Consider the following 10,415-nt stretch of genomic DNA (forward strand, 5'->3'; position numbering starts at 1 on the left):
CCCTCGCCGTCGGCCACGGCCAACTGCTGAGGGGCCAGTTTTGCTGCACATCCATCGGAAACTGCACCACCGGGGCGGTGGGAGTTCCGGGAGTGGTGGTGAGCCAGAACTGCACCAATCTCGTCGGATCCGTCGTGACCAACGCCACCGGAAGCTTCAGCATTGATCTTTCTTCGAAGTTGCCGCCGTGCAAGGTTCGGGTGAAAATTCCGTCACTCGTCAACACCGTGCCTTCTTCGTCTGCTCAATACGATCCAGAGCACACCTATATTTTGATTTTGGACATTATTGACTTTAACTTTGAGGTAATTTTAGATTTCTAATCAACGTCTGATTAAATACTTTACCAGCATTCATAACGTGTATACTAAATATATATGAATAAATAATGATTAATTAAGCATGTGATTGTGATGCTTTAATTAATGGAGAACCTTATATATAAATGCAATAGCATTCCTAGCTACTTTCTTGATTGTCGTCGTTTTGATTCCTCCTTCAATTTTAATCAATTTACCACGTCAATATTGTGTTAGTTTTAGTTTTAAGGAAACTAGTAAGTAGCCTGTTGGGTATTATCGCGGCACGTCGTCGTCCACGTACTCGTTAGCACGAAGCCAACGAGCTCTTCAAGCTTTGGAGGGAGAGAGCAGCAGCAACAGCAGGAGCGTGACAGCAGCAGTGACTTCCCTGGGAGCAGCTGTGCGGCAGCGGCAGCGCTCCTGCTCCAGTTGTAGAAGCACGAGCAGCAGGGGGCAAAGCTTCGGCTCAGTCCCGTTTCCTTCTCTAAGCGCACAACAACTTGCACCACAACAAACTCCGGTAGCTCCACACACCCACGACACCCTTGACCCTCTCCGGCGGCCCTTCACAGTAGCTGCGGCGGGAAGACACGAAACAGGGGGAGAACAAGCAAGACACAAAGCTTCTTGTTCGATCCACGTGAGGAAGGCGAATGGAGAGATAGAGAACACGGTTCGCTCGATCACACAAGAACAACAACAACAATCGTCTTCTCTCTCACACTCAACTGCGCTTCTCACTCTATCTCACTAAGAGAAAAAGGCCACTCCAATTCAAACTCACGCTGCCTCTTCTCTTGCACACTTTCCCTCTCTTAGCAATTAGGCCTAAGAGGCTTAAGTAGGCTAGGGTATGGGCCTGCCAGGATGGGCTTTGGTGTGTGGGTTTGGGCTTCCATGGAGTTGGGCCAAATAAGACTCACATAGCCCCATCGAAATTTCGACTGAGATTTATTACTATATAGAAAGTTGTAATATTAATTTGAAATTAACTTAAATTAAGTGTCTTATGAAATATCACAAAATCTTGAGTACACATGGGTGTACCGAATCGGGTTGACCCGTACCCGAAATAGTATTATTTATATGGATTGAGTTAGAATATGGCTTCAAATCAGGGTGTGAGTCAAAGTTTAAATGAAAGTGTAAACCCGTTGTACGGTACATCCGGATGTACCCAAAACCACCTCATGAAATATATATCTAAAAATAGTATTGACTAAGATCATCATTGTGACTTCGTTTTTGAAAAGTGATTTGACTGTTTGGTGAATTGGAACACGTTGCTCCAGTTATCTCACTTTTCTCCCACAAATTGATATTCATGAATTTAATTATTAGTATTAATCAATTTATACATTAATTTAATTAAATTTATTTGATGTTTTACTATTCATGATTCTTTTAAATCATATATTAACACATAAGTAAACTAAACTTACATCAGCATTGGAGATTGTAGAAAACTTGGTTGTAATATATGTATCGTCTCTAACATCTTTAACGGTACATATAGACACAATCGCCAAACTTCATAGTTACCTCGACTTTAAAGATACACTTTCTTTTCAACATGGTGTGAAGTAATTCACGCTTGTCATTTCTACCATTATTCTAATTAATTACAAAAAAATGTAATAATAATGTTATTTAGACAATGATTTAGTAGAGAAGCTTCAACATCAAATTTCGAAATCCTAGTTGTTATTAGTTGTGATAACAATCATAAAATATATTTAAACTCATGATAAGATGAAACAATAAAATAAGAATTGGAAAACTTAATTACGGAATTTTTGTTGTTATTAATTGTGATAACAATCATAAATTATATTTCTCATTTCAATGCACATATAAATATTTATATAATTTTTTTAACGAGTGAAGTTTGATTAGAGGTGGAGGTTGAATTTTGTAATCTTCAAATTTGATTGAAATATATTCATTAATGTTCAAATTGAATGTTGTCGGGTATTTTCGGAAAATTTATTAACTCATGATAAGATGAAAATTTTAGTTATTATTATTTGCAACATCACTCATTCATGCTTAGAGCATCCACAGGCGATGAGGGTCGATGAGGGGGTTTGGGCGAAATCGTGCGGTAAAAAAAGTAGCAGTTGCAGTTTTAAAATTTTCTTTTTTGATTTTGATTTTATTTTTTGTTTTTTTTTCTCTCTCTTAAAATCCTTTTTTTTAATTCTTACCTCATTTTTAATTGTTGTAATGTTTTTAATTTTAAAATCCTATATTTTATTTTAGCTAATGTAATGTTTAATTTTATTTTTAATGAAAATTTAAAATATTAAAATAAAAGTGTAGAACTAGGATTTTGTGGAATTAAGAATTTAAGCACCAACTTAAGCATTAAGGACTGTAGATGATTGGTGTTTAGGTGGGGACCACCATTTAAGCACCAAGGATTGTGGATGCTCTTAGTGCTTGTTTGGTTCAAGGAAAAAAAATGGAAAGTGAATAGAGTCAAATACATGGGAGGAATGTGTTTACTTTGATTGTAAAAAATTTATTGGAAAAATGATGGATAAGAAAATATTATATTTTTCACCTTTTTATCATATGTTTGCGAGAGATGAAAAGATGAGAAAATGTTAGAAAATATTTTTACACCCCTATCTTAAGATAATATTATCTGACATTAGAGAGAAAATAAGTGAAAATGAGTTGCCCGAGAAAATTTTTCACCATGCCTGGAGAAAATTTTTCAGGTGAAATTTTTTTCAACATAGTAAACATGTAAAAATGGTTGAAAATGAGTGAAAATATACCTTTTTCTTCTTTTCCATCAAAGTAAACGCACCCTTAAGTGTTTGTTTCAACAATGAAAATGAAATAAGTAATTCTCTTTCTTTTGTTTCTCATCTACTTTGAGGGGTAACAAATTGGATGGTTGGATTACCCTCAAGTAAAGATAATGGTTAACTTATTATCCAAACCCAAGATCTTAGGTTTCTGACATTAACCTTAACTGTTAGGCCAACACATGCAAACTTCTCACTAATTGTTTCGCCACGCTTTGGGCCATCCTTCTTCGGGCAATATTATTTTCTTGAAAGATTTTCGTTATTTTTGTCATTTTTTTCCCCATAAAATAAGGTACTTTTTACCCAAAATTCTAGGGGATTGTAGGGATTTTTTTTTCAAAGATGTGAAATTGTGCTCAAACAGCGAAAGTGTTGCTGGAAAAGAAGATATGACATCAACTAGGGCTGGGAATTTCGGGTTCGGGTAATCGGGTACCCGATACCCGACCCGAAAAAATCGGGTATTGGGTACCCGATACCCGATTTTTTCGGGATCGGGTACGGGTTCGGGTAGTTAGGGGTTCAAAAAAACGGGTATCGGGTATACCCGATCGGGTATCGGGTATACCCGAAAATACCCGATTTTTTTAATTAATAATTTTAAACTATTTAATTAAATTAAATATGAATTCTAATTTCTAAAACAGTAAAACTCCCAGCCCTAGACCTAGTCTCGGATCCTCCCGCCCCCTGTTTTCCCAAATCAATTCCCTCCCAAACCCAATTCCCAAACTGAACTCGCAGATCCCAGCCCGCCGGCGCCGGCCCTAACCTCTCGGCCGCCCCACTCGCCGTCGCCCCTCGCCCCTCGCCAGCCCGGCGTCGGCGCCATCCCAGCCCCTCGCGGCCTCGCCCCTCGCCAGCCCGGCGTCTGCGCCATCCCAGCCCCTCGCGGCCTCGCCCCTCGCCAGCCCGGCGTCGGCGCCATCCCAGCCCCTCGCCAGTCGTCCCAGCCTCCCCAGTCCCAAACTCCGACGAGGCCGCAACTCCCACCGGCCACCGCGACCCTCGATAGGAGCGCTTCTTCTTCTTCTTCTTTTTTTTTTCATACAGATTTCGAATTAATTTTCCAGATTTCGTTGAATTTTGGTGGAATTTTGGTGGAATTTCGTTGTGAGTTTTGGTGGATTTCGAATTAATCGACGGTGGGGGTTGAATTTTGGTGGAATTTCGTTGTGAGTTTTGATTTCTTCGATGGAAACTGGAAACTGGAAACGGGAAACTGAGTCGACTCGGGTAATTTAGGGTACCCGAATACCCGACTCGGGTACCCGAGTCGGGTATTAGGGTACCCGATTTGAAAATCGGGGTCGGGTTCGGGTAGTGATTTTAGGGTATTTTCGGGTTCGGGTACCCGATTTTTTCGGGTAGGGTACCCGAACCCGACCCGATTCCCAGCCCTAACATCAACACCTTAGCTCAGTTTTCTTATACTCGCGCTAGTTGTTAAGTCGAATTTTAATCTAAACAACAAATTTGTAAATAATAATAATAATAATAATAAATAAATAAGTAAATAAATAAATAAATAAATAAAAAATGGAGAAAGAATATGAGAAGAATTTGAACTTAAAAATGCACTGATTGCGCAGAGAGAAATGTGGAGAGTTTCTTAATTTAATTTAGAAAGAGATCATGAATTACTTGTGATTAGGGATGTCAACAAAGCCCGAAACCGACAGGTCGACCGGAATAGATCGATAAAAAAGGTGGTTAGGGCTGAAAAATTTTAGCCCGAAAAAAATTTAGCTCTAATGGGCCGAACCGAAAATAGCCCGAGCCCGATAGGGTTGGCCCGAAAACCGAGTGGGTTGGCCCGATTAAACGAACACTTTCTTAATAATTGATTTCTAAACTTTAATACTTTACTTTTTAATTTGATAATAACATTTTGATACTTGTATAATATGTTTTGATTTTTTCTAACGATTAATAATAAATATTTATGATATAAAAGTCAAAGAAAGATAGTAATTTATGTTATATCTATATACAATTTTTATCGGAAACAAAGTTAAAATTAGATATTATGTAAATTTAAATTAAAATAACACTAATTTTTGTATCTAAAATAAGGCGAAATATTTTGATTTAAAAAGCACGACATATTTTTATTACAATAATATGATTATCCATATAAAAAAATTATACATATAAAAAATCGTAAATTTGTGGGCCCGAACGGGCTAGCCCGAAACCGAGTGGATTAGGGTTAGGGTCGAAAAATTTTAGCCCGAAAAATAAAAAAAATCGACTAACCCGAATCGAAAATAACCCGAAACCGAGTGAGTTGGCCCGATTGACATCCCTTACTTGTGATAGTTGAACATAAGGTCCTCCTTATGGCCTACAAACACACCAAAGCCCATTAACAAGACACATTGGCCCAAGCCTTGTTAAACTTTATTGGTGAAAAATTCAATGGAAAAAACAGTAATAAAGGAAAAAAGAGTACTTGATTTAAGTCATGCAGACATTCAAACGTCCATATTAGCATCAATTTGAAACAATTCACAATGTGAAAAATCAAAACAATTTAAATTTCATAAATTTGAAGGTAGAACTATAAAACCATAATTGGGTTAAAGTTGATATATTTAAATACAGTTACCCCTTTATTATAACTAGATGAACAAGTCCAATTCAAATTGAAGATATGTCCAACTGACTTTCCTCCGACTCCAGTTATTACTAAAAGGGTAAATATCAATTTAAATCTCAAACTATTTTTACACTTATATTTTAAATTATTAAAAATAATGTTTTAAACCTTGAACTATTAATTTTATATTAATTGTATCATTGATCCATTTTCCATCCTTTGAATTTTTAATTAGTAAGACATATAATCATGTCGTTTTATAGAATATATATAGGTAAAAAAAGAATAATTCCAAATAGACTTTGGCATCCGGTGAGCCACGTCAAAATTTTGGAGCAAAAACAAATGGACGAATGGTACAATTGATATAAAATTGATATATAGTTCAAGATTTGAAAGATCATTTTTGATAGTTCAAAATATATTGATAGTGAAAAAATAGTTTGAAGTTTAAAATAATATTTACCTTTACTAAAAAGTCATATTTGCACGAGGCCTATGACGATCGAATGCACAACAATTCTAATGAACTTATATTCATATATTGTAATTAGCATACAGGAATCGATATGAATATGATGATCAGAAATTAACTAAATCCAAAGTAAATCAATTAAAGTTAAAATAGAACAAATTTGAAAAAGATAAGGCATCTTTTGTTAGATGACCAACTTCTGGTGCTTTTTCAAGTAAAAAATGCACCACTAGTTTGGGGCTTTTGGGCCAAGTCTAACCATTATGTGATTGATGAATTAAGTTGGGAAAATCTAAATATTGAATTATTTGATTGATGTATGAGTTGTTAAACTTCTTTTTCTGGACTTATTCAAACACCAAATTATCACTACAAAATAATTTCGCTACTGATTGGTTCTTCCCTTTGCATATGTGTGGAGAAGTTGAAAAGGTTTATAAATCAAGAATTCTTTTTTATGAGTATTAAATCATGTAAATAAGTATACATTGATTTTGATGCTTGCTTCTAAACGGTTCATCCCTCTCTTTCCTCTCACTCACTTAATTAATTTCCAATAAAGTGATTGTTGACTTCGATTTTCAGTCATTTTGTTACGATAAAGAATTGATGAGATATAATTTATCAGAATTAATTATTATATTACTCTTATGTATAATTTTGTAGTCTAAGGGAATGTATTGGTTGTAGAGTCTATAGGATTTTTTTTTAACTTTGAAAGTCTGGGAGTATTCAATCCAGATTTTTAATTTAAAAGTCTTTAAAAATCTAGAGGTATTCAATATGGATTTTAAAAAGTCTTAAAAAATCCTTAGGTATTCAAAAGTCTGTGGATTTTAAAATTCTATGGATTTTGATGAATTCTCCTTCAAAAATATAAAAAGAGAAATCTCATCTTATCACACGAGATTTATGTGTATTATTTCACCTCCACTCGCTCGACGCTATCGTATCCAAACCCTATCCTAATTCCTTGAGAAGCCAATAGTTAAATATTTTCTAAGTTTCCATTTACTGCATTAGCCGCGAAGAAGTCATTTTTTATTATGGGCATATATGATTATCAACAACCACATGATGCCATTGAGATCTGAGATGGCAAATTTCCTCCGACATCGATGGGTTGAACATTATACATACACCTAACTAAATTATACTCCATTATACATTTTTTTCAATCATTATTTACTTATAGTTATCCATATATGTTGATTCATCTATACTAAAGAATGTAGTGGTGAAAGCTGGGCTTTACCAAATTGCTGCTATCCAACGCTTTCTTGGAGACAACATCATGGATTTCTTAAAGCAGCTTGAGAAAGGCAGGCTCCACATTCTCGCCGCAGAGACAGGCATTCTCTGTGGAAACCGCTCTGAAGTCGACGAGATCAGTTGGAGTTGGGCTCCAACTCCGGTTCCACCGATCGTTGGGCACCGACCGACGCTGGGTTGTTCTGATTCCAGCGATAGCTCGGCTTCAGCCGGTGCTGGATTGTTGTCTTCCTAATTCCTATCAAGTCGATGAAAATCCATGAAAAAAAAAAGTCAGTCAAACTCTACATAGAGTATATGAATTTTCTAAATCCATAAAAAATCATGAACTTTTTAAAGTCTAAAAAATCCAACAGAATCCCAAACCAATACACCCCCCTAATTAATTTTGACTAGGGATGGCAATTTACCCGCGAGTAGTGGATATCCGTGAGTACCCGACCCTAATAGGTGCGGGTTTGAGGGGCATTTGATATTCATGGATAGTTTCATGATTATAATTCACTATCTATTTAGTTCGCGGATATGAGTTTGGATACTTACTATCCATATCCGCAAAAAATACCTACGAATTACCCGCGAAAATACCCTTGAAATACCCACGAAATACCGTTAAATTATGTGATTTGCATATACATATCAGATATAGGCCAACATATCCTTTCTGAAAAAAGGCCCAAACACTATGTCATTTGGATATTAACTTTGGATTTAACATTGTTGGATTTTAAATTTTAGTTGATGAATTTGGATATTAACTTTGGATTTAAACTTTTGTCATTTGTGGATTTGAACATCGATGCGAGATGTGGATTTGAACTATGTGATTTGTGCTTTTTTGTGTTAAATTTGTTATTATTTATATTTAAATTCTGTTTCGCGGGTATTCGGTGGATATTTGTGGATTTGAACATCGATGGCAGATTTGGATAGCATTTAATATCTACAGATAGTTTCGTGATTAAAAATTCACTATTCATTTAATTCGCGGATATGGATATGGATATGGATAACCGATAACCATTATTCGTGCCCATCGTATCTGATTGCCATCCTTAATTTTGACAATGATACCAAGCAAGGTAAATTGGAGAATTTTGTCATGACCTTTTCGATAGTACCCTCAGTATTTCAATTGGTGTTGGATAATAGAGCAATCAATTAGAGTTGGAAATTTTTGTTGCTATTGTCGCTTAAATTTTAAACCTAAACATATATATATATATATATATATATATAGGGAGAAGTTCAAGAAAGAACCATAAATAAAAAAAGACCGGAGAACCATTTTCAGCCATTCGATCATCAAGATCTACGGTGGATGCATCATCTTGTTGGATGAATGCAGATCCTGGGTTCGAATCCTGAAAGGAGCATTTTTATTTTTTATTTTTTTAGTGCATTAATTTTAACAGCGAATGCATTAATTTTTACAGTGGATGCATTAGATTTGATGGTTCTCCCGTTCTCACAAATAATGTAGTTCTCTCTAGAACCACACCCTATATATATATATATATGTCATCAGATATTAAATTAGAAAGTGTTTGGAACTCTAGATATAATGTGTTGTTTGGTCGTGGTTTCAATTTGTTTGACCAAAAATGATAGAATTTAGTTTCGAATTTCACCACCAAATTCAATTTGTTTGACCTAAAGTGGTAGAATTGAGTTTCGAATTGCAGAACCAAATTTTAAGCATAAGAAAATTTATACTAATTATTTTACCTTGCAATCATCATCAATCAAATGTATTAACATCATGATCAGGTAGTTCCCAAAATAAAAAATAAGGGTGTGTTCTCTTTAATTGTAAGTTTATCATGAGAAAAAAAGATGAATTTTTTTTATCACATTTTAGTGGTCCATACTATTTTTATCTCATGTTCTATTTGATGGAAAATTATATATAGTATGAAAATATTATGAAAAGAGAGAAAAGATAGAGAAAGAAAAGATAGCGAGAGAAAATGAAGAGAGAGAAGAAGAAATATAAAAAGATGAGTTAAATTGTATAAATTTTGATGATGAAATTGAAATATCATAAAAATATACTCCCTCCGTCCCACTCGCTGTATCTGAGATCGTTTTTTGGACACGAGAATTAAGAAAAGTGTGTTTAGTTGTTTAAGTGTAGTAGGTAAATAAAGTGAAAAGTGATTAGTTTGTTATTCTATTTGATTTATTCTTACTTTTTCTTGTAGAATAACTTTAATTAAAAATCTAAACAATTTTAATTGCATTATTTTAATTAAATAATTATAATTAAAATATTAAAATTTTGAATATTATATTTATAAAAAACGTGTCTTTTTTTTTCTGCCCTATTTGATTCTGCCGCCACCTTATCAACAAATTGAGCAAGATACAAGTGAGATAAAACACAATCAAAACAAAAGCAATTTCATTTCTTAAAATTTGGTTCTGCCGCCAAGTTACACATTTGGTGTTCCCACCAAAATTCCAAAGACACCTCCTATAAATGCATTGAGTGTTCAGCCACTCTCTCATAAATGCATTTACAAATTTCAAAAACTACTACACAATGTGTGCAAATTTAACAACCCAAAAGAGGAATCAAGTGGCGCAATTTATCCTTGAAGGCAGTGATTCAGAGAGGAGAGAGGGCGGCGGATATTCAGAGGTGAGAGAGGCGATTCGAGAAAGATGATAGAGATTAGGGTTTGTTGAGAGAAGATTCGAGAAAGGATTGCCAGCTGGAATAGAATAGGCGAGAGGCGAAAATGACTTAGCCTTCACAAATTTTTAGGTTTTAATTATTTGTTGAAAGCATCATTAAGGTCCCTTAATTTTAAGTTAATTATTACCTTATATGGAAAGGTCTCACTTACTGTGAGACGCCTAAAATAGAAAGAGTCTTAGATACAGTGGGACGAAAGGAGTATAATATGTGAAAATATTATCACAGCTATAACTTGTGA

The sequence above is a fragment of the Salvia miltiorrhiza genome, chromosome 3, assembly GCF_028751815.1.
Source record: "Salvia miltiorrhiza cultivar Shanhuang (shh) chromosome 3, IMPLAD_Smil_shh, whole genome shotgun sequence".
NCBI classification, from domain to species: Eukaryota; Viridiplantae; Streptophyta; class Magnoliopsida; order Lamiales; family Lamiaceae; genus Salvia; species Salvia miltiorrhiza.